Below are 24,378 nucleotides of genomic sequence, written 5' to 3'. Positions count from 1 at the left end.
TCTGTTTTAACAGGCAGCTTTTCTGTGTCAGACTTCATCTTTCAAAAATATTTATAATACACAGTCCATTTACAGATGTACATGCAGTCTACCATTGCTTTCTTAAGGCTTCAAATCTCTTGGCACTTTTCTTCAACTTGCCAAAGCACAAATGTCCATTTTTGCTTAAATTTCACCTCACTGAAGTCAGCTGAGTTGAGAAGTTGACTGTCAGTACATGTGTGATGTTCTAGTCAGGCTAGAAAGGAACCTGATCTTGGTTTTGGCAAGACCAGATTTTTATTTTACAAAGCAGGCAGAGAAAAGAAATGTTAATGTGAGAATTTCAAATAAATAGATTCTTAACCAGATATGAATTTGCATCAGCTGACTCATGCCTTGGTACAAGTTCTGCAGCAAATCTGCAGAGATCCAGTCACTGTAGTCATTTATTTGTGGCAGAGGACTCCTGCCTAGGGAAGGTAAAATTTAAGAGTTTTTGGTTTGAAACTATTATCTGAGGCTGTCAACAACACCAGCCTTTAATTCCATAACAATTTAAAAACTATTTTGTTATTAAAAGAAGCAGCATACTCCTGTATTGTTATTTCTCAGGAAGTTTCTAAAAACATAATGGAAAAATACATTTCTGTGTTTATTCCTTCTTTCCTGATATTTTACAGGTCCAAAGCAGCCAAAATTGGCCAAGTGCTGCTTTCAGAAATATTTTACAACCACAGCCACTAGAAAATTTATTGACTGATTGCAAACATACAAGGAAAAACGTCATCAAAATTTTCAAATTCCACACATCATTCAGTTTCTGCAGGTTGATCTGGAACCTAAAGTTTAAACAAATGATGCAGAATGTGAATAGACTGCTTATGATTTAGCATACTAATATGCCCAGACTCCTTCATCTGTATGCTGCAGAGTTTTGCAGCTGCAAGCTGCATTAAAATTGATGAAAGGCAATGAAACTCCTGTTGGGTGATTCTGTGCATCTTTGAGCTGACAAAACAATGCAGCATTTCCAATTTTTGTCCACAAGGAAACCTCCCTAATATTTTGCTCTCTTTATTCAATGAAATACCTTTTCTCCAAGTAACTTGATTTCCTGCCTTGATGCTGATTCACTATTTCCACTCTTAGCTCATTGCAGACTCTAAATGAGGACTGCAGACTAAGACACTGCAAATAGCAGGTTAATGGCAAAGAATTATTTGCTAAAATTAAAGGAGATGGGAGACATGTAAAAGTCCTAGAATGAAGGATGGTTTAGAAAAACCCTACACTGAAATAAATAAAGTACATTTAATGACTAATTGCTACATATAGATGACAAAGTTAGACCTATGTGTCTGACAGATGTGAGTTCCACTCTAGAGGAGAAGGGTAACATACATGGGATAGCAAAGAGTTTTTGTTTTGGGATGGGAGGGCTGAAGCTGCTTCATTATACAGCAAAGGCAGTTGTTCTCTTAGTGCTAATTAAACCTTGGGGAACAACTTGTTGAGGTAGCTGGAGAAAATTTGGATGAGAGCAAGAGAGGAATTGTAATGTTTTAATCCCAAGCAGAAGCAGAAACTTTCAAGTTCTGATATTCTGGGGTTCCAGCAGAGGAGCTGCCTCACTGATAGTGCAGAGAGTGGAACTGAAGTTTACCAATGCTTGCAGCACTCTTCAGGGCTGAGTCCTTTTAATGCAGGAACATTACTACCTGAAAAAAAAAAATAAAAAATTAAACTGCATCCTTTTATATTGTTGTACTGTCACAAAACACTCCTCAGTTTGTCAGGGAAGTATCAGAGTTTTTATGGCTGAATACCAGAAGTGCCCCCAGGTAGCAGAATTGAATCACTAAATATTTTCCCATTCATCTTTCAAATCCTTGTTGACAAATGAAGGAACTACCACTCCTCCAGCAAAGAATTTCCTGTAACTTCTATTTTTTTTCACTGATGACACTCCTGTGCTCTCAGGTGAGCTTGTCACAGATGGACTGCACAGGTAATGCCTGATCTTCCACCCAAATGTGAATTTAAGTGATGCCTGCTTTGTCTTCCAGGTCACAGCTTAGAGAACAGATGAAAGTCAAACAAGATAAAAGAGACTGCTTGTTTCTCTGCTGAAAGAAAAAGTGGCAAATTGGGAGGATGTCTAGGGATCAAATAATAATAAAAAAAAATTCAACTAGCAACAGTTCCCTGCCAAGGGAGGTGGAGTAAAAAGGGAAGAGAAGGTATTTTCTAGACTGGCTAGCTGAGTTAGAGCAAGCAGCTCTGATACAAACACTGCAGCTTTGTTATTAAGGGGTAAAAACACAGGAAAAATAGAGTGAATCATCTGAGGCCAGGCAAGAGAGAAAGTGTACACAGATTTGTGTATTTGGGGACAACTTTTTGCTCAGATAATATTCTAGAGCATTGGAGATTAAAGCATTTCCTATTTTTTAGATTTGCAAGAGCCTCAACATTTTATAATCCAGATAAAGACATACTTCAGAAAAAAGAATGAAGCTTAATTCTTTGTTGGGAAACACTATGGAATAACAATAAAAAAACAAAAACCCATCAAAAATCCTCATTTTTCAAATAGAGATGTCCCTCCCCATTTGGACTTCTCAGATGATTTTAGCTGCAAAAGAGAAGTTGAAAAACTGCAATTTACCAAATCCCACTCCTCTGTTTAACTAACCCCTTCTGGGGGGTTCCATGAGCTTCCCATCTGTTATAATATTTCAAACTTCCTAGAAATCTCCACTTCTTTTCACTAATTTCTTCCCTGCCCTCCCCACATTCCTTCATCCTTATCTATCCAACTTCTCTGCAAATGTCCCACCCATGATCTTGTTCACAGTTACTGATGTTCTTTCCCCTCAAACTGCATTTCTACACACATTAACCTCAACTTCCTCCTGCTATTTCAAACTGCAGCCATCCTTCCTTGAACAAGATTCTTTTTTTTTTTTCCTTAAGGGAACAAGGCAAGAAAATTATCAAATACTATAAGGACCACCTAAGCTTCTGTTCTCATAGGATGAAGGGCCAGACTCATAATTTTTAACAGTATGTAGGAAAAGGTAGTCTCTAAATTTGCTCTTTAAGTGAGACTTTTTTGATATTTTTTGATATTTTGATATAAATTTGATATTAAGAAGCACACACACTTGATATTAAGAAGAATTTTTAAAATAATAGGTATGCATGTCCAACTTATACATACAATATATTTCATTTCTTTTGAGGAGGGAAAATAAACCACCAAAAACCCAATTACACACAAAAATAATGGAATCCAACCTTAAATAAGTGTTGTTCAACACTGAAATCCTCAGGAGCTTAGTGGAGAAATTGAATCCACAAAATACCTTCTCCTCATGTAGGAGGAAATAACCCAGCCCTAAATATTTTTCCTTTAATGTGCTCAAATATATTTGGGGATCTGTCAGCACCTAGGGGCTGCCTGTGCACCAGGCAGAACAAAACAGCTGGGAGTTTTTCAGGGCCCTAAAGGGCCAATAGCTACAGATATCTGGAGTTTTAGCAAAAAAAACTCCAACCACCCTCCCTTCAGAGCAGCCCTCTCCTCAGTCCCTCAGGATCATTAAAATAAATTATCAGCTGCCTCAGAAAGCAAGAGCCAGTTTAGAACTTCAGCATTATGAGACCCATAATCTCATTCCTCTCAGCAGAAAAAGTGCAGCCAATAGAACTACAAAATAATAAAAAATAAAATCTGGTTGGGCTGCTTCTTTGCCAAATAATTTGTTACCATGCCAAAATACTGCATGTAACTTTTCTGACATATAAATCTTCCTCTGAAGGTTCAAATGATCCATAATTAAAGCCTTTTACACAAAGAGCAAAAGTAAATCTCTGCATAATGAAGTCTTTTGAACCAATGTTTAAGAACCTCCACTCAGGGATACCCATGGACATCATTTCTCTGTTCCAAGAGATCAAGGAACAAATATCTGCTCAAACTTTTGAATTCTATGAATTGGGCATTTCTTGCCAAACTACTTTTGGTGGGTGAACTCCCATAACTTACCCAACTTTACTGATAGTTTTCAGTAATATCTTGGGTTTTTAATTTTTTCCATATTCCTTCATCCTACTAAAGCAGACTGAACACTAGAACTGATGCAGATTTTAAAGGTTAGGGCCAGGATTCTGTAAGCTTAAAACTAACAAAAACCAAAATGAGCAATGCTTAAGTCAGGGTGTTAAGAATATCCCCCTAGCTGGAAATTTTGGAAGTGCCAATAGCTTAGGATGAAGGCCATGAATCACTTGGGATTTGGATTATTCCCTGTGTGGGCAGAAGTTCTCAGGTTTAGGGTGGGAATAGAGATAATGTTGTGAAATTCAGTGATTTAGAGCTAGATTTATATCACAGTGCTGAAGTGGCCACAGGTCTAGGACAAGACTTAGTGCTGACAGAGGCTGGGATTAAGGCTGAGATGGGAAGAAATCCCCAAGCTTGGCTAAGAAAAAACTGTGAGCTTTTTAAAAAGATTGAAGGCACGTCCAAGGTTGTAAATTGGCAAAATAATAGTTTAATAAAGATTTGAAAGTTCCAGAAGGCCCAAATATTTTGGTGGAAGGCATAACACTGTGATACATCTCCTTAGCCAGGGAAAAAGATCAGTAAAAACTCAAGCAAATTATGAGAGCACCTAAAAGAATGGAAGCAAAACCAGTGTTGCTAAACAGCATTTATTCCACAGGTGGCTCATTTCCCCAAGACAACACTTTGTAGGTGGAGAAAAAATACAGAAGTCATAACAGCTCTTGACAAGTTATGACCCAGAGCTCAGCAGGACTTTTGTAATGAAATCCCAAGTCTTGATTTCTGCATTCTCATGTCCCAGCCAGAGACTAAATGCACTAAGTCGTGCAAAGGACTCTTTTCAACTTTTCAAGGAATATTTATATTAAAATAAATATCAAAAAGTAAATATAAATGTAGCTAAAAGTAATGAGATCATATTCTCTCTCTGCCTAGATTAGAGGTCTGGAGATAATACAAGGAAAAATGGTAAAAGGCAGGCAAAATTAACTGTTTATTTTAAGGTTTGTTTTTGTTTGACTTTATTCAGACAAGTAAAAACAATGTGCATCATAGAAAATTGTTCTTGAAATAAGTTTTGGGTTCTTCCCCCTACCTTTATAAACTATTTCTGTGTTTTATAAATCAGTTTCATATGAGGACAAAATTTCATTATATAAATTCTGTTCAAATTAAAACACAAACTTGGCTTTTTAAACCAGCCTTAAGTAAAAAGAAGGAGGTAGAAGTGATTTTCAGTTTAAAAAAAATAAAGTTAATTTTATTCAAATGCCTTAATGTGCTGGAAAGATTTCATTATTGTTCTAAATTTTTGTGTTCTCTGTATCATTCAGAAATTGTTTATTGAGGACTGTTACTGTTTAGAACTTAGTTCTTGATTTGACAAGCTTGAGAATAAGCACCAAAGAAAAGACTCATACTGTCTGAAGTTTAGCAAGCCTGTATAATCAACAAGATGAATTATTTTAAAGAAAGCAGGAATTAAAATAACATCAAGTTTCCCACAAGCAGGCTAGGATTTTTTTTTTATTTTTTTTTTTTCCATTTAAAGACCCAGTCCAGAAGTAAAGCATTCCAAATTTGTCATAGATCAGTAGTCAGTACAAACAGCTGCATGTTCTTCTCCTGTGCAGGCAGCCATGCCCTGTGAACCCATTTCATTCCCCCATGAAGAACTGCATCAGCTGTGTGCAGCAGTCACACCAGGCCCCAGCACTCAGCCAGCTTCTGGTGAATTGTTTTTGTCTGGGAGATGTTGGAGCTTTGTGCCCCACACCACTCTGCCTCCTCCTACGTGGCGTTTAGTCAACTGGTGAATCACCAGATCTCATCAGCGGGGCCTGGCAGCATCTCCCAGGCACAGCACAGCTGTGGAAGGCTACTGAGGGTGAAAAAGCCCAGAAATTTCCTCCTAGTAACACCTTTGGGGCCAGCACAGGCCTGTCAGAAACTCTGCAAGTGGCTGTGAAGATAGAACCACATAGAACACCCCAGACTGCACTGTTAGCAATAAATAGTCAAGTGGCTTCTCTTGGCTCCAGGCTTTTACTCAGGAAATTGGTGGAGAACCCAACAGAGCTGAAGAGAACATTTCCCCTCAAATACTCCTCTAATGAAAGAGAAAGTTGGGGTGGAGGAAAGAGTAAAGGAAGGAAATGCAGAGAAGGAACCGCTTTGTATATTTGGTGGGAAGAAAGAAACAACAATAACAAAAAAAAAAGATAAAAATATCAAGCTGTCATTTCAGCCTTCTTAGAAGCAAGCAGAAACACCATGGTGTTTCCTGAGTAAGCCAGGCAGCTGAGGCATTACTCCATCAGCATCTGGCTGGTGGAGGGCATGGGCAGTGCAAGGCAGGCTCACTGCCATGGCTCACTGACACTCATTGCCTACACCTGGAGTAGGGCATCATAACTCATGGAAGATGTCTGATCTCTCTCCTTTTCCTCCTTCCTCAGCCTGCTGCAAGCAGCAGCTCAGAGCAGTGTCATTTCAGATGAAACACCACAGTCTGCAGCTACAACAAACACTAGACACCCCAAAAACTTCTGAACAGCCGTGCTAGAAATAAACATTTGAGCCTTGGTGCTTTAATAAAAGGGCTTTTGTGTCTGTGGTGGAACATTGCCACTGCTAGAGCTGATTAAAATGGAACAAACAAGGTGTGAGGGGTCAATAACTAAGCAAGTTCTCCAAGACTGACTCATTTACACAGAGGGGTTTTTTTGCTATGCTGCAGTCATTACATAAAGCTGAGGAGCAGTTATGACTGTACACTATGCACACAGCTGCATGAAAAAATTACTTTTTATTTGCCATTTTTTTACCTTCTTTACAAATGCAGCAACAGGACAGTTTGGATAGTAAGTGTGGGACGTGGGCTTTTGACAATCAGGCTTAAACCATCTTGGCAACTTCCTTGCTTCAGAAACAAATTTCTGGATGTTTTAATTCAGAGGTAGACTGAGTTTATGTCTAAAAATCTTTGGCCTTTGACAGAGATAGATCCAACTGACATGATGGAGTCCTAAACCCTGGCTCACAAGTCCATGAACCCAAATTGCCACTGGGTAGTCCTGTTCCTAAGTACAGGGACTAATTTCTGCAGTGGACTGAATCTCATTCCAGTTGACTATATGAAATAACTGATTAATGTTTGACAGGTAAGACACAGAACACCTCTAGAACTTTCATTCTTTCAAGTAACAAATTGTTTGATTGTTTATATTCCATTCTTTTATCTTCATTTTCTAAGGGAGAGCCCCAAATTTACAGATCCTGTTACCCAAGTAAATTCTCACTGCCATAACCCCAACGTTTAATGTGCAATTATCCTCTTACCTTGAAACAACATATATTGGCCTTGTAGCACAGAAAAGACACCAAATCTGAAAAGACAGCATGAGCCATCTGACCTCTTCTTTAGCAGTGCCAAACATCTCTCCTGCTCCTCTGCCTCTGAAGGAAGCTTTGCTGGAGGAGCCACTTCACACCTGCAGAAATATCTTTCTTGAATGATGGGGCGGTTAAAAGCATAAAATATTTTTATTGCTCAAGTTTCCTCATAGAACCAGTGTCTGGCTGCAGGGCACTTCCACCTACAGATCGACATAAAAAAGATCCTGCTGTGTATAAGCTGTCCTCCCCCACTGGGCAGGGGTAATGGGAGAAGGGAATTCTTTAGTTACTACTCTGCCTCACTGGAAGACAGACATTCCCGTAAAACTGTGTGTGGGAGCGTTTCACACTGAAACCAAAACACTGTTAAAAGTGAATTCAGTGAGCTGCTTCTCATGCAGTGCAGCTGCTATGTGGAGAGATGCTGATATTTTAATATACACACACGAACTGCCAGACACCAACTCCACTGCAGTGCCAGAGAGACAGTTCTCCTTGTTTTGGGCACAGGATGCTGTTATTAATGCTATTAATGTTATTAATGACCAAGGCACACCTTCCCATGCCAGTCCCAACCTGCCCCTCACCAACCTGAGGTGCTGAGAGCAATATGTTGTTTCTGATTGCAACTGTCTCAATCCAATTAAATTCGTGTTTGGAGCCTACACAATCAGCAGTGAGAATTGGTGTGGCACTCTTGGCTTCCTAATTGCACCAGATTTATGCTGCTAAGAGAATGAACATGGGACAGCATGGCCATGAGCTCATGTGTCCTGGTTTGAAGGACAGGTGTCTGCCAATAAAGGCAGGAGCTTCTCTTTCAAATGGAGAATGTAAACCTCCTCCCTACAAATTATTATAATTTTGAAATTAAGAGGCTCTCAGGCAAAGAGATGGGAATTAGGAATAACAGTTCTTTACTGGGAAAATTAAAATAGCAATGCAGTATTACACAGAACAATCCCAACCCTGCCAGAGTCAGAATCCAAGCTGACACCCGTCAGTCAGTCAGGGTGTTGGCACAGTCCCATTCAATGGTGGCTGCATCCTCCTGCAGGGGCAGATGTGGTTCAGCTGGAGCAGTGCTCCTGGAGAAGGTGCAGTTTCCTCTGAAGCTCCAGGGATGATGTGCAAAGGTCTGGTTTTCCTCTGGAATCCAGTGGGAAGAAGGTTCCTTGGTGTCCAAAATCTCAGTTTTTATCTGGGTAGGAAAGGCTTGGCTCCTCCCCTGGCTGGAGCATCTCCCAGTGGGATGATGGAATTTTATCAGTCATGCCCTGGGACTCACTGGCCATTAACAGGAGATATCTCCTGGAGGGAGGATGGGCTGTGGGAAGATAAAGATGATTGCCCAGCTGGTTTAAAGATGGCCCATTAGCAGAGGATATCTCCCACAGAGATCAGGGTCACTGCCCCACCTGGTTTAACAGATGGTGACAGAATTCACATTTCTGCCCACATCAACCCAACACAAATGTGACAAGTCTGTTTCATGAGAAAAATCAATTGCCCCTCACTGCTTCATGCAGCATCACTCCAAGGACATGCTGATGTCATGGGCTTACTGCAGCCATGAGGGACCACATTTTAAATAGAAAGGTCCTGCTGTGATGGTTATGCACCTGAGTGACACAGAGTAACATGGATTGTTTTGTTTTGCAAGTTTTAACCTCAATATGGAAGAATAAGAATAGTTTATTCTCTGCCTTAGACCAAATTAACAACATCAAAATACTTTATGTTTAATGAAATTGATTTTCCACTCACCAAGAGAATTGTTAAGCATTAAAAATCAATACCAATCTCTAAACTACTTTTTGGACTGTCCTGTAACAAGTTATATTCAAAAGTGTCAAAGCAAAGGGAAAAAGGTAGCCAAGGGTATAATGCAGTCAAGACCATCACACTCTCCATGATAAACAGAGCATCAGAATTTTAATGACAATATAATTCTGTTTGGAAACAAAACTATGTTGGCTGTTTAGGAGATTGGTATCCTAGAATTGGCCTGTGTTCCTGTTCCATATCAAAGGGGGAAAAAAACATACAACATTGCAATGCTGTGACCATCATTGGACTAAAATTAAGGCTTCATACTTGGCTTAAGCAAGTCCAGGTACTGCTAATAATCTGTAATTTCTGGAATTGCTAGCCCTGAAAGACATACTCATTCATCTACCCCCAAGGTAACTTCCTGTCTCAAGTATCTGTAGCTTAGATTTCTCTGCCCTTTGAGGCATAAAGATTATTTGCGAAAAAAAGAAATTTGAAGAAATGTTGACTTTTTAAACTCTAGAATCATTACCAAACTATATTCTTAGGGCAATCTAAGAGAATTACAATAATAGTCATGTATTATTTATAAGAGATGCCTATTTTTGGAAGACCATTGCACAAGTTACATTTAAGATGCTGTAAAAATTTAGGAATCCTAAAGAAACAACAAATGGGTGTTAGATGTTAAAACTATCATGATCCTTTAGAAATATTAGTTCACCCACAACATAATGAGCCTTTAATTAATTAATTAATTAAATACTTTTAATTGATATTAAATATTTGAGAGTTCTTTATCAATTAATAAATGGGCTACTTGACCTACTGATTGCTCTTTGTTGTGCATTAACTAACCACAAGGAGCTTTTGTCTTGCAGAAAACAACCCAAACTCTGAAGTGACAGGGGGATAAAGAAGAACTTCAGGGCTGTAGACGTCCTGCACACCTTACAGAGAGCTGGCTGATGCCATGATGAAACCTGTGCCACCAGCACTGGGTGTTTGTGTCTGAGGGGTTCCACCACTGAGAGCAGCATGGCCAGAGCTGTCACTCCCCATGCCAAGCCCACCAAAGCCAAATCTCTCCCCTGTGCTGGTGGAAATGATGAACAAAGGCACTCTTTGAGCCTGAGAGCAGAACTCCCATTAATCTTTACAGGGAACTAGGTCAAAGAAGCCCCAAGGCCTCTCTGAACTGCATAGAAAAGCAGAGGCCTATAAAGGGATATTTCTGCAGCAAAAGAACAGCTAAATTAATGTCTTTTTCCAGACACACCCATGCAGTGGATAACAGGAGGAACAGCAATGTCCAAGCTGCTCCTTAGTGCCAGAAACATCCTTGCTAGGCCAGTTGGGCTGGGGGCAGGGAGGGAATCCTGCACAAAAGAAATCCCAGAGGATGCCAGAGAGCCTCAGGCCACCCCTTGACACCACAGCCATAGCCAAGGATTTTACCCACTGAGGACAGTTAAAGGTTCTCAAAGCCATGGGACAGCCAGCAATCTCTGTGTTTTCTTACAGCAAGTTGTAGCACCCTAGGAATTTTTTCAGGCAGTTTAACAGAGAGCTAGATGACAAAATTTATTTTAGACATGACATAGAATGCTCTTGCTCAAATACTATTAATGGTAAGAGTGCATATATACAGCAAAACAGCTAAGAAGGAGCATTAAATACAGCTTGGCACAAAGGAAGAAAGAATTTGCACTGCTTCAGCCTAAGCAGATATTGTAAGGAAGCTAGACTGCAGGTTGGGTACCAAAGAACATGTATCATATGATACAGATGCTCAAATACTTACCTATATTCCCTAGGAACACTCCCTGGTACACACTTGTAAGATGTATAATAGACAAACATTTTTAAGCATTAATTTTTTTTCTTAAATTAGCCCCATGAAGCACACCTTCCCCACACAGAGAAATACAAAATTACCACAAGAACCTGTCTCTCATTGTTTTGGAAAACACAAAATTGCAAATCACAGGTGAAGATGCATCAATGACAAAGCTTGTGTCAAGTTTGTGCCCAGGTCTATCCAGCTCTTCTTTTACAACAATTGAAAACAAAAATAATTTTTTATTGTGTGTGATACAATTCACATCCTGCTGCTGCTGCTCCTTCCCAGGAGTTTTGGTAGCATAAGTGGCACACTGTGCCAATCTGCTTCCTCTGAGCAGCCCTGATGGCTGTGTCCAAAACATCCAAGAGAAGTTGGATAAGTCATTTCCCCCCACATATTTCTGCCTGCCAATGCTGAAAAAACAAGCAGGGAGCAATCCAACCTCAAACAGGTACAGGGCCTCCCTGTGCTTTCTCATAATGTTATTAATATTCAAATCCTGGATCATTTTGCAGTCTAGGCATAGAAAGAAATCAGGCAGCAGGAATAATCATAAATAAAGAGCATGGATGGAGTCAGGCTGTGCTCAGGGATGTCATGGATGGAGTCAGGATCTGCTCAGGGATGCCATGGATGGAGTCAGGATCTGCTCAGGGATGTCATGGATGGAGTCAGGCTGTGCTCAGGGATGTCATGGATGGAGTCAGGATCTGCTCAGGGATGTCATGGATGGAGTCAGGCTGTGCTCAGGGATGTCATGGATGGAGTCAGTCTGTGCTCAGGGATGTCATGGATGGAGTCAGGCTGTGCTCAGGGATGTCATGGATGGAGTCAGGATCTGCTCAGGGATGCCATGGATGGAGTCAGGCTGTGCTCAGGGATGTCATGGATGGAGTCAGGCTGTGCTCAGGGATGTCATGGATGGAGTCAGGCTGTGCTCAGGGATGCCATGGATGGAGTCAGGCTGTGCTCAGGGATGTCATGGATGGAGTCAGGCTGTGCTCAGGGATGTCATGGGTGGAGTCAGGATCTGCTCAGGGATGTCATGGATGGAGTCAGGCTGTGCTCAGGGATGTCATGGGTGGAGTCAGGATCTGCTCAGGGATGTCATGGATGGAGTCAGGATCTGCTCAGGGATGTCATGGATGGAGAATGGATCTGCTCAGGGATGCCATGGATGGAGTCAGGCTGTGCTCAGGGATGTCATGGATGGAGTCAGGATCTGCTCAGGGATGCCATGGATGGAGTCAGGATCTGCTCAGGGATGTCATGGATGGAGTCAGGCTGTGCTCAGGGATGCCATGGATGGAGTCAGGATCTGCTCAGGGATGCCATGGATGGAGTCAGGATCTGCTCAGGGATGTCATGGATGGAGTCAGGCTGTGCTCAGGGATGCCATGGATGGAGTCAGGATCTGCTCAGGGATGCCATGGATGGAGTCAGGATCTGCTCAGGGATGTCATGGATGGAGTCAGGATCTGCTCAGGGATGTCATGGATGGAGTCAGGATCTGCTCAGGGATGCCATGGATGGAGTCAGGATCTGTTCAGGGATGCCATGGATGGAGTCAGGATCTGCTCAGGGATGCCATGGATGGAGTCAGGATCTGCTCAGGGATGTCATGGATGGAGTCAGGATCTGCTCAGGGATGTCATGGATGGAGTCAGGCTGTGCTCAGGGATGCCATGGATGGAGTCAGGATCTGCTCAGGGATGCCATGGATGGAGTCAGGATCTGTTCAGGGATGTCATGGATGGAGTCAGGATCTGCTCAGGGATTCCATGGATGGAGTCAGGCTGTGCTCAGGGATGCCATGGATGGAGTCAGGCTGTGCTCAGGGATGCCATGGATGGAGTCAGGCTGTGCTCAGGGATGCCATGGATGGAGAATGGATCTGCTCAGGGATGTCATGGATGGAGTCAGGATCTGCTCAGGGATGTCATGGATGGAGTCAGGCTGTGCTCAGGGATGTCATGGATGGAGTCAGGATCTGCTCAGGGATGCCATGGATGGAGTCAGGATCTGCTCAGGGATGTCATGGATGGAGTCAGGCTGTGCTCAGGGATTTCAAGCCAGAGGCCACAAAGCCACTGGCACAAATTGATGCCCAGCAAGTTCCACCAGAGCAGAGTAAGAACTCTCCTGTGCAGGTGGCCATGCCCTGGGACAGATTGTCCAGAGTGGAGCCTCCCCACTGAAGGTATTTGAGAACCATCTGGACACAATCCTGTGCAATGTGCTCTGGAGTTACCCTGTTTGAGCAGAGAGGTCAGATAAACCTGGTGTGGTGCCTTCCAATCTGTCCTATTCTATGATTCTGTGAAATTAATGAGAAAATTTCCTGATGGTGTCATTAAATAGTCCTGGCCTGGCCATGCAGCTCAGTATGTGGTGGGAAATTGTGATATTTTTATATATACAAGAGGTTGGGTGAGGGAACAGAGGTAAAACACATTTATGAAGTTTTGAGAGGCAATTTCTGGAATATTATTTTTAGGCTACCTACTGAGAAGAAAGTGAGATGTTCCAAAAGAATAATGTTACAGAGGTAAGTAAGGGTAAAACAAAATGAACTCTTGATCAAATTAATAGGAATTATGTGGTCAGAAAACTCCCTGGAGATGTCAGGACTTCTCCCATTAGCAGCACCAGTCATATGTGGACATTGGAATGAGTTACCTCAATACTTCTGGGGGTTTGTTTTTAGGCATCACTTAACTCCAAACTTATGGAATGTAGCATGCCACAATAAGTTCCTGTGTACTTATAAAAATTATAAATAATGAGAGCAAGGACTTAGAGATAATAGCAAGTAAAAGAGATGCATTGTGAGAAGATCCATTAGCCATGGTAGTCATACAAGAAGGCAGAAAGAACATTGTGCAGAACATTGTACAATATTCTACAACCTGAGAAACACAAACTTCAGCTATGCTAAACAAAAATAGGAAAGGATTACTCACTCTGGTGCTTCAGCTGCTTCAGTTCCTACTTTTTAAAGTTCATATCTCCATGTACATGCCATGCAGGTCTCCAGACATCAAGAAGCCCAAGTTTTTCAAGAACCAAAGCTGCACAAATAAAACTGTACTGCTGCAATTTCTCATTTATACAACATCAGGAAAAAGCAAGAAAAGCCACATCTGTTAGGACTGAACTCTGAGTTCACAAAACCAAGGAAAATGAAAAAAGTGCTGCTTGTGCCCACAGCTTGTGTAAGTGATCAGGAGGTAAATTGGTTACAGGTACCACTCATCTGAGACCCTGCTCAAAGGAACATGATGGGCTTCATGGATGCCTCTCATCCTTGCCTTTGGACTGACCTGCTGAATCTTTTTGCAGTTGAAAGCACACAGTTCAGCTATTGACATTTTCTCATCTGAAGCTGATGTGAGAAAAAAAAAAAAAAAAAAAAAAAAAGGTTGACGTTTAAAATTAAGTGTACTAGAGTTTTAAATTACAGTGCACAGAAAGTTTTAAGAAATAGCATGTGCTTACAAATATGCCAAAGCTCAGAAAGTGTTTTCGCTTGGGTTGTATCTAGGGGTTTGGTTTTTTAATTTTTCTCATTTTTTTAACACTGTAAGCTTTAATCTGTGACTACTGACAAAGTTCTCTGGTTCCACCCAGTAAACACACTCAGAACTCACTCCCCAAACTCTTTTGACTCAACTTACAATTAGATGAAGAGCTTGAAGAATTCAATAGATTCTGTTCCTGCTGTAACCCTTCTGAAGGCATTCCCAGGGTTTTTTTGCAGCTGGCATCTCAATAGCCTGTCTGTTTGTGTTTGTGTCCTCTCAGCAGAGCTGGAACACTCAGCCCCACACAAACCTCCAGCTCTGCCCTTGCACAGCTGATGCCAGGGAGTGGCAATTGCCCTTCAATGACTTTATTGACTGCAAATGATTAAGGCAAGCATGACTGACAGAGCTCCACTGACCACTTTTATTTTTAACTCAGCACCATTCCATACCCATTCAGAATCAGCTGCCTGTGGTTCCTGCATGAAGAAATGCTTTACCACTCCTTAAGTCTGAGGGGCTTTTACAATAAGAAGAGTTATCCTTTCATAACTGTCCATAATGGCTTTTGGAAACTTCTCCCAGCTTTTTGGATTTTGGGGGAGTGCAACAGAACTCTGTTGTTGTAAAGCTATATTTTTATTTTTATTATTTTCTTCATTTGGATTAACTTATACTGCCATCATGTGGGCAGAAATAAGAAAAATAATTATCCAGTGAAATCTCTCATTTTGAAAGCTTTACTTTCCTGTTAAAATATTCTTCTTACTACCACACAGAGCAAGCCAAAGCCAGGCAGGGCCTGATGCATCACTGCAAGATCAGGGTTTGCAGAGCAGTGCCAACACTGCCAGGCTTTCAACCCGTGCACAAGACTCAAGAGACCAACCAGACAAAGGACCAGCTCCTTTCCACTTGAGATTCCCAAGGTCTGTGTGTTCACCCTCTTCCCTGGGTGCTGCAGGAATCTATTTACCTCTTTGAGCATAAGAAACTGCAGTACTGATGTCAGATATCCAGAGGATAAAGGGTGAAAAGACAAAGAATGACCCAAAGTATCAATCCTCTCTCTTTTTTTTTTTTTTTTAACAAACAAACATAATTTGAAGGAAAATTACCACAACCTTTTAATATATTAATAAAAACAACATATATTATATATTATATATTATATATTATATATTATATATTATATATTATATATTATATATTATATATTATATATTATATATTATATAATGTATATAACATATTATTATATATTATATTTTATATTTTATATATTATATTATTATATTCTATATATACATTCCTTATTATTCTCAAGAACATTCATTTTGGAAAACAGAACTTCAGTTGTCTAATAATAATTATTTATGTGGACTAAAGCGACTTAAAAAATATTTTGTAATACTTGTAGAGTTTAAAAAAAAATAATAATATAAAGACATTATAGTGCCAAGAACCCCAGAACACAGACTGAAATAGGAATATGCTGGAATTCCAGAAATTGTTCTTGAAGAACCAACAGTTTTCAAGATAGAAAACTAGGACTGGGATGTATCCATCTCTTGATGTATATCTCTCAAATTTAACTTACCAAAATCTAGCAATAAACTCCAGTGAAGTAGCAAATGCTGCTCACACTGGGCTCAGCACAGCAGGATCCAACAGATAACAGGACATAAATAACATATTGATTATCCCTGCTAGAGAAGCTTTTTAAGAGGGATGCCTCAAAATCCATGGAATATGATGCTCATTCAGGAATACAACTTATAGCAGAAAATAACTTTTAACACAAGAAAACTGCATCCAAAAACAGTACCCAAATCTCTGTGCCATAATCAAACAAATTATATTGTATATATGTTGTAATTATATTGTATAATGTCCAAAGAATTTACACAAAATATTGCATGTCACACAAGTGTTACTTGAGAAATCAATATTCACTAAGACTGAAAGAATATTCCCTCTACATTTAGGTGCTGTGGTTACCATAGCTTTTCTCTTTGCAATCACTCTTATTAGGAAATTATAGATTATAAAATATTGCTCAGTTTAATAGCTTCATGATTGAGCTTTTAACTATTGAATGTGCAGGGGTAACTTCTTTCATTCATTTTCTGGGTGCCATATTCCCCTTGTGTTAAAATCAGCTGTTCATATCTTGCTGTTATAGCTAGAGGTGATAGATAATTGAATTTACACCAGATGTAACTCTTAATACAACAATAACTCTTTCAATTTCATTGCATTAATTCATATTAAGATGGGGTTAGTTCTCTCATTTGCCTTTAGACACAAGCTTGACAAACTAGACTAATGGAAAAAAATAAATCAGGAGTAATAGAATAGATAGATTAGAATTTGAACAAAAAGATGGTACATTGGCAAAACCACAGGAGAATAAAAAAGGGAGGGGTGCAAACTCTATAACAAGAGCTCCACCAAATAAAATGACAAATTATTTATCTCCAGTATATAACAAAGTTTCATGCCATTTCTGTCACTATGGCTGAGGTCCAAGCTTGACAGAAAACACAGGACTCCTCCTAACTCATGGAACAAGCCTATGTACAATAAAATAAACAGAAAAAAAGGGAAAAGAGAGCAGGCAGCACTTGTTTAATCTATCCACTTTAGGTTCACTCAGTCTTAATGCTTTACATTAACAAGCTCATACTCTTCAAAGGAAATACCTTGATAAAAAAGCTCTGTGAGCAGTGGTGCTGGAGGGCAGCCAACATGTGCTGCTCATTTGCAGTGAAATGTCCACCAGCCTCAGCTGCAGCTCCTTATCTGTCTCCCCACTTCCCTTGTAACCACAAATAATTCTCAAGAAACAGTGTACAGAGTTGAAGGAAAGCAAATACCAGGGCAAATGCATCCCATCCCTCTACTCACACAATTTCTGTGGTACAGAATGTTAGAAAAATGTTCTGGCCATACTGCATTTATTGACTATACTTTTTTTCCAGCTTAAGAAGGGTTTCTCTAAACACAGGACAGAAAGAATGCTTCTAACATATTTCAAATTGCTGTCTGGAGTTCTGGGTTTACAGTTGAAAGGTTACAGAAATAATTTTTTAGTCTCAGTGAGATTCATTCTTTTCAGTCATGACCAACAGAAATGTATAGCAGCACATCTTGTTAGTTACCTACAATTCCATAGAAAAGCTGGCAGAATATCTGAGCTCTGGTACAGAGCACATACACTGAAATATAGACCCTGCAAGCAGAGAGGGGCCAGACAAAATACACTGTACTCTCACTTAAAACATACAGAGAAGCAGCAGGTGTTCAAAATTCCTAGGCAAATTTCTGCCTAGGTAAAACATATAACAAAGAAAATAACTCCTCAGAACTTTTTCTACATTTGATTATAAGGTAACAAACTCTAAAGAGGCTTGGATCAGTATCTTCTCACCTTGCCTTAACTTGTAACAGGCATTTAAAATGTTCCTTTTCTTTCCTCAGTCAGACCACAACATGCAAAAATGGTGACATAAACTGGTTACTTTGGCTAATCAAATCTAAAAAAGTACTTCCCCTTCTTTTCATGAGCAAACAAATGTATTTCCATTCTTCTTAACTGGGCTGTGGCCACACTTGCTCTGTCCTACAGCTAACCCCTCAGCAGGGAATTTCTCCAGAGTTTCAGGAAAGAAAGGAGTTAATATTTCACAATCTTTGCATTCCTTAGCTCTGACCCACAGTCTGGCTGTTTTCCAGCTGACCACTTACACAAACCTGGGAGAGCTCCAGGCACTGGTGCTCCCACTCAGAGCCCACCCTGAGCAGGAGAGCTCAGGCCCAAAAAAGATAAAAAATAATAAAAAATCAAAAGATAAAAAAACCAAACCCATGAAGTTTGTAAAACTCAGATGGGAATTATCTTTATGATAAAGACAGGTGGGTTTACAAGCTGGCTGTTCAAAAGGCTCAGAATTAGGCACTGCTGTCCCACTGCTCACTTCAGGGACATTCCAAGGATGGGAAGCTACATCCAGGTCTGAAACTTTCTACAGTAAAACTAATCTTCTGGAACTGTAACTAGACAAACAAATCCTAAGACTTTGGGTTTGTTCATGAAAGAGATTGGGTGTGTTCATGCAGGAAATGTTTATTTTAATAAAACCCCTCAGCTCTCTTTCTTTCTTCTGAATGCTACACTCCTCACCCTCAAACAACCTGGGTCTAGCTGATTAATCTGCTTCCTGGGGTGATGGAAAAGAATCCCAAGTGCTTATGTTATCATCAATTAAGAACTGAGTTGTATATACAAGGCTAAAACTGAAAAGACTGATGAAGAAAACTTTTTTTTCCAGGTTTCTGAAATTCCTACCTGAGGGATAAGGAGACCCACTCATAAGTTTATTTAAATAATATTTATCCAATTGTATCCCATAATTAACTTTAAAAATCTGTCATTTAATTATTATTTATCTTGTTATCAATTTCCTAGAGGCCCAAACCTAAGGACAATTATGAGACAAAATTTTTTGTTTATGCTTGAATGCATAGAATAGAAACACTACTCCACACAGAGGCTGTTCAAAAACCAGAGAGCTGAACAAAGCCTTAAACCTGGTGCCCAAGGCTATGCAACCATAACCACTCTGGCCTTACACACAAGTATTTATTCATGTGGGTGTCCAAGAAGGCTTGTAAGCCTGGACTCCAGAGGAATTCCATTGCTCATATGAGTAAGGGCAGTCCTAGCTCAGAATAAGGCACAAAATTCCCCTTTCTGATCTGAATACACAGCTCTTCCAATGTGCTTTATACTATTTTTCCACATCCAGTGAAGAAGCCATCCTTAGAAAAACTTTCTAATCTAAAGTAAAAGCTCTAAGCTCAGCTCTGCTCTGCTCCCGTTAATTTGGCCCCTTTGGAGGAAACAACACAGCCACAAGCAAATTTCTGCAAATGGCTTTACAAAAGAATTAATTTGCTCACTCTTCTGGGCCCCCAAGACTGAAATGTAAGCTGGCTTGGTCTGTGAGATTCTCCCAATGGCTCATGCTTCCTTCTAGGCTCTGCAAACTGTAGCCCAGTGGAAAGCTTTATGAGGCAGCTGTGGGGAGAGAGTTTCTGCACTATTATTTCTAGTGTGACTGGAATGGTTTACAGAAGAGAGAGTAGTCCAGCTGTACAAAAACCTTTGATGTGGGACTTCCCTTCTTTTCCTTTCTCTGCCTTTCTCTTGGGTTGTGTTACACACTGCTGGGTTTATGCTGCTTTCATGAGCAGGTTATGAAGAAACAAGACTCAGCCCCAGTGGAAGCAGGGATAAAACTGTGGCTCTGTGAAAACCTTTCATGACTGTGGAAAAGTTCTATCTACTTTTCTGACTCTCTTGGGTTGCAACACAGGATGTGGCCAGAAATGTGTATTGTGTCACCATCTGTTGAAAGCAGCTGGGGCAGTGACCCTGATCTCTGTGGGAGATATCCTCTGCTAATGGGCCATCTTTAAACCAGCTGGGCAATCATCTTTATCTTCCCACAGCCCATCCTCCCTCCAGGAGATATCTCCTGTTCATGGCCAGTGAGTCCCAGGGCATGACTGATAAAATTCCATCATCCCACTGGGAGATGCTCCAGCCAGGGGAGCAGCCAAGCCTTTCCTACCCAGATCAAAACTGAGATTTGGGACACCAAGGGACCTTCTTTCCACTGGATTCCAGAGGAAAACCGGACCTTTCCACATCATCCCTGGAGCTTCAGAGGAAACTGCACCTTCTCCAGGAGCACTGCTCCAGCTGAACCACATCTGCCCCTGCAGGAGGATGCAGCCACCATTGAATGGGACTGTGCCAACACCCTGACTGACTGACGGGTGTCAGCTTGGATTCTGACTCTGGCAGGGCTGGGATTGTTCTGTGTAATACTGCATTTCTGTTTTAATTTTCCTAGTAAAGAACTGTTATTCCTAATTCCCATCTCTTTGCCTGAGAGCTCCTTAATTTCAAAATTATAATAATTTGTAGGGAGGGGGTTTACATTCTCCATTTTAAGAGAGGCTCCTGCCTTTCTTAGCAGACACCTGTCCTTCAAACCAGGACACTGACATAGTCAAAATATTCCATCCCACTGTTAGGTCAGTGGTGGCCCACTGAAAATCACAAAAACATCAGAACTAAGAGAGTCTAAGCCAAGGTTTGGGCTCAGGACCACATATTGCTGGCTTGCAGTCAGAATTAAGGGTAGATAAGGTAGGACTTATCTAAGATCAGGCTGCCATAGACTCCACAGAGAACATGAGTATGTGACAGAGACAGCACTAGCAGCAAAACTGGAAAACGGTTTGGAGATTGTTGCATTTTTGTTTGGGGATTACCATTAGAAAAGACACACTATGGCAGATGAAAAAAACAAATTAGCAGTTTGCAAGTGTGCAAATAATGGTTTCTATTTGTTATTTTACAACATGAATTGCATTTACAAAAAAAAAAACAATGCAAGATTTAAAAGCCCTTAAATTGTCTAACAGGCCACAATGTTTTCTTAGTATAGACAAGAGAATAGAGATGATGCAGAATAAAATAAACCCATACTTACTGTTCCAGAAGATGGGATGGCAAATTGTTGTTAAAGGAATTCCCTACTGAAGATTTCATGTGAGCTACTGCATTTAATAGCCTTTTGAAAGAAAGCTCTTCTGACCCTTTTTTGCCCTTTATATTTTCAGCCTGTCTACCTCCCTTCCTACTGTTGTTTTTAAATGTTTTATATAGCCTGTTCTTCAAGAACCCTTTCCAGGACTGTCTTTTTGTGTCTTTCTCTGTATTTTCACTTGTATTAGGAGTGAGGAAGTTATGGATGACCATACTCAGGAAACACTTTCACCAGACTGCTTTTTGAGATGTCTTTTTGCAATAAAAACCGGGACAAAGTCACCCATCCTTTTAAGTGACTCAGATGTGACTTGGCTCCTTCCATGGTACATCTGAGAAGGGTGAGAAGCAATGCAACAAGTGCACATCAACTGATGGAGCATGAGATTCTCAAAGTAGAACATACTATACTTTTAGATTTTAAGATGTAGTATTTCCTATCTTAATTTGTATACTTAATTCTGTATACAGTTACCCCTTAGGCAGAGGGAAAGAGATAAAGACTTAATAATTAATTGTGATAGAATGGCACAAGGAGCTCCAGAAAGGCATGTTCCTGCCTGAATGTTGTTCCCAGAGAAGCAAGAATGTATTTAATGCATGTTGAGGGACATTATCTGATACACTGCAAATAGAAAAGAACAAGCTGGTTGCCATTAGGCAAATTTTCACTGTACTAGGACGATTTAGGCTGATTGGTAAATTTTTATTTTTTTCATTATATAGATCTGGGGTAACTCTACTAAAGGATGTAATCTCATGCCAGAATGAGGTCTTCATGAAGTATGAGTCAATAAATAGTGTTCACTTAGAGCAGAAGTTTCTTCATGTCTCTAGGTCAAAATTGCCCCAAAGGAGGTAGAAGGCAAAATCTGATCTTTTGAAGATATACTGAACTAATGATTCATGTGTAACTAATTCAAACACTTAAACACCATGATGAATTGAGGTCTCAAAACCCTTCTCAGGCAAATTAAGGCAATTATTCTGGTTTGGTTGATAGTGCAGACTAGATAGTGACAGGTCAGCACAAACCTGATAATACAGGAGCTCTTGTGACAAACTCTTAGGGAGACAGAAGCATTAAATTTAGATGGTGGACAAAAGAATTAGTGCATTAGAGTAATTGAGATCAATTGGAGCACAATGTCCTTTCTTGAGTCACGGTTTCCCTTGTAGTATTCCACAACAATTACTGTTTTATCAGCACAGGGATTAAGGTAAGAGCTTCAGAGCTGCATGTGCTTAATTGAGGTGATGTACAGCTTGTACTGGAGAACTTCTTCGTGGAAAAAGCCCCTGAGTTTTGTGATGCATCACCTTAACTGGTCATGAAGGAAAATACTTATTTAAAAACTAAATATCTGCTCCTGATCTCATAAAACAGGAGCAGGCAGGCTAAAGTTTAGTTAAGAATATAAAAATTTGAAATCTTGGCCTTATATCATGATGCCTCCCTGCCCACAATCCCTATAAAGTATTCTTAGCCCTGCAGTCCAAATGAAATATTTTCAGATTTACTTGATTGAATTTCTAGGGGTTTTTTTTGTTTGTTTGTTTTGTTTGTTTTTTTTTTTAATATCAGTGGTCTTTGCCATGGGCAGAGCAGAAATTTGCAAAAACAAATTATCAAGGAAAAAGTTTTTGCTCAACCTTTGTCAAAAAAATTAGTAAGTAGGGAGACATTTTTAAACTGTTGAGCAAATTCACTTTGTTGAATATTAGGGAATAGGGAATTTGTTGAATAGTAGGGAATTCACTTTGCTGAATAGTAGTCTCCCTAAAACAAATGTTTTCTGTAACACACCTTTAAAAAAAACAAAAAACACAACAAAACCAAACCACAATCTATGCTGTTTATTTGAGCTATAACACATTTTTGTGGGTTATATTTAATTCAGAAAGTTTTCTTCCCTCTATTTCTCAGCATTCATCTACTGGAAGCAGAAATAATCTCATCCATAGTGAAATTCTTTCAACTGTCTGTTAGAAGAACTAATTTTTAATGACTTTTGCTTTGTCTGATATTGTCTGAACCATTAGTGTCTCCCCTAGAACATAAGGGACTTTTTATCTTCCACTGCTTTGCAGGTACCAGTGATTAGAATAATCATCATACAAGAGAAGCAAACATATGAGAAGTGGGAAAAAAAAAAAAAAGCTCAAAAAAGGATGCACTTTAAAAAAATCAGGTAAAATAAGGAAATGTCAGGTGTAAACATCAATGTGATCTTAATTTGACTTTGCCACATACAGAATAAAATTGCTTTTAAACTTAGTATAAGTTTGTGAGTGAAAATAGAGTTCAAGCCCTTCTTTGCCATCATTTTTATAATTAATTAAATACATATTTAAAAGCCAGTGGTGAACAATGTTTAAAATTTGCTATTCTGAAGTAACTGAAGCATGAATATGATTTTCTTGCCTCTAGACTGGTGAATGATAAATAGTTGCTCCCAATCAATGCAGCTCATTTGAATGTGGAGTAAATATTTACATCTGAATGATGAATATCTGAAAAGCAGATTTATCATGCAAAGCATTATAGACTGCTAATTGCAGCACCATTCAAGCTGTCACAGAAGTAACATAAATTATGCATTTCAAAATGAAAAGACAGGCATTTTTGATGCTTCTTTTAGATTAATGTACTATAAACATTATAGTTTCTTAAAGCAAAGCAAAATGGAAGTGGAAATATGATGGTTGGGATTCACTACCATAAAATTATCAGTGGACAGTGTCTTATCACTAAAAATAGATGTTTTTTCTTGCTGATGAGATGAAGTCAAACATTAGTAAATAAATTTATTTCCTTACTACAAGGATGGAGATGGAAAGGCTGAAAATGATGAAGGGTAACTGCAGATTGTTCAGTGCCTCAGAACAGAAATATTTTCCAAATAGTTTTATTTAGCTATAAAGAAACCTGATGAGGTCTTTATTTCTTCAAAATATTTCCTGCCTTTTTCTAGAAAAACACTAGTTTTTGTACATTTGTTAATACTAATGTAGCTTTGGAACATCTCATGCCATGTTCTCAATTTTGACTATTAACTGTTTATATTCTTCTTGGGTTTTTTCCCACCTGGTGTTGGTGCTTAAAGGCCACTTTCACCAGTTTTCACTCATGTATGAAAGGTCATTTTAAACTCTA

The sequence above is a fragment of the Oenanthe melanoleuca genome, chromosome 5 (assembly GCF_029582105.1).
Source record: "Oenanthe melanoleuca isolate GR-GAL-2019-014 chromosome 5, OMel1.0, whole genome shotgun sequence".
Lineage (NCBI taxonomy): Eukaryota > Metazoa > Chordata > Aves > Passeriformes > Muscicapidae > Oenanthe > Oenanthe melanoleuca.
The sequence above is the reverse complement of the archived record's forward strand: the minus strand, read 5'-3'. Positions refer to the sequence as shown.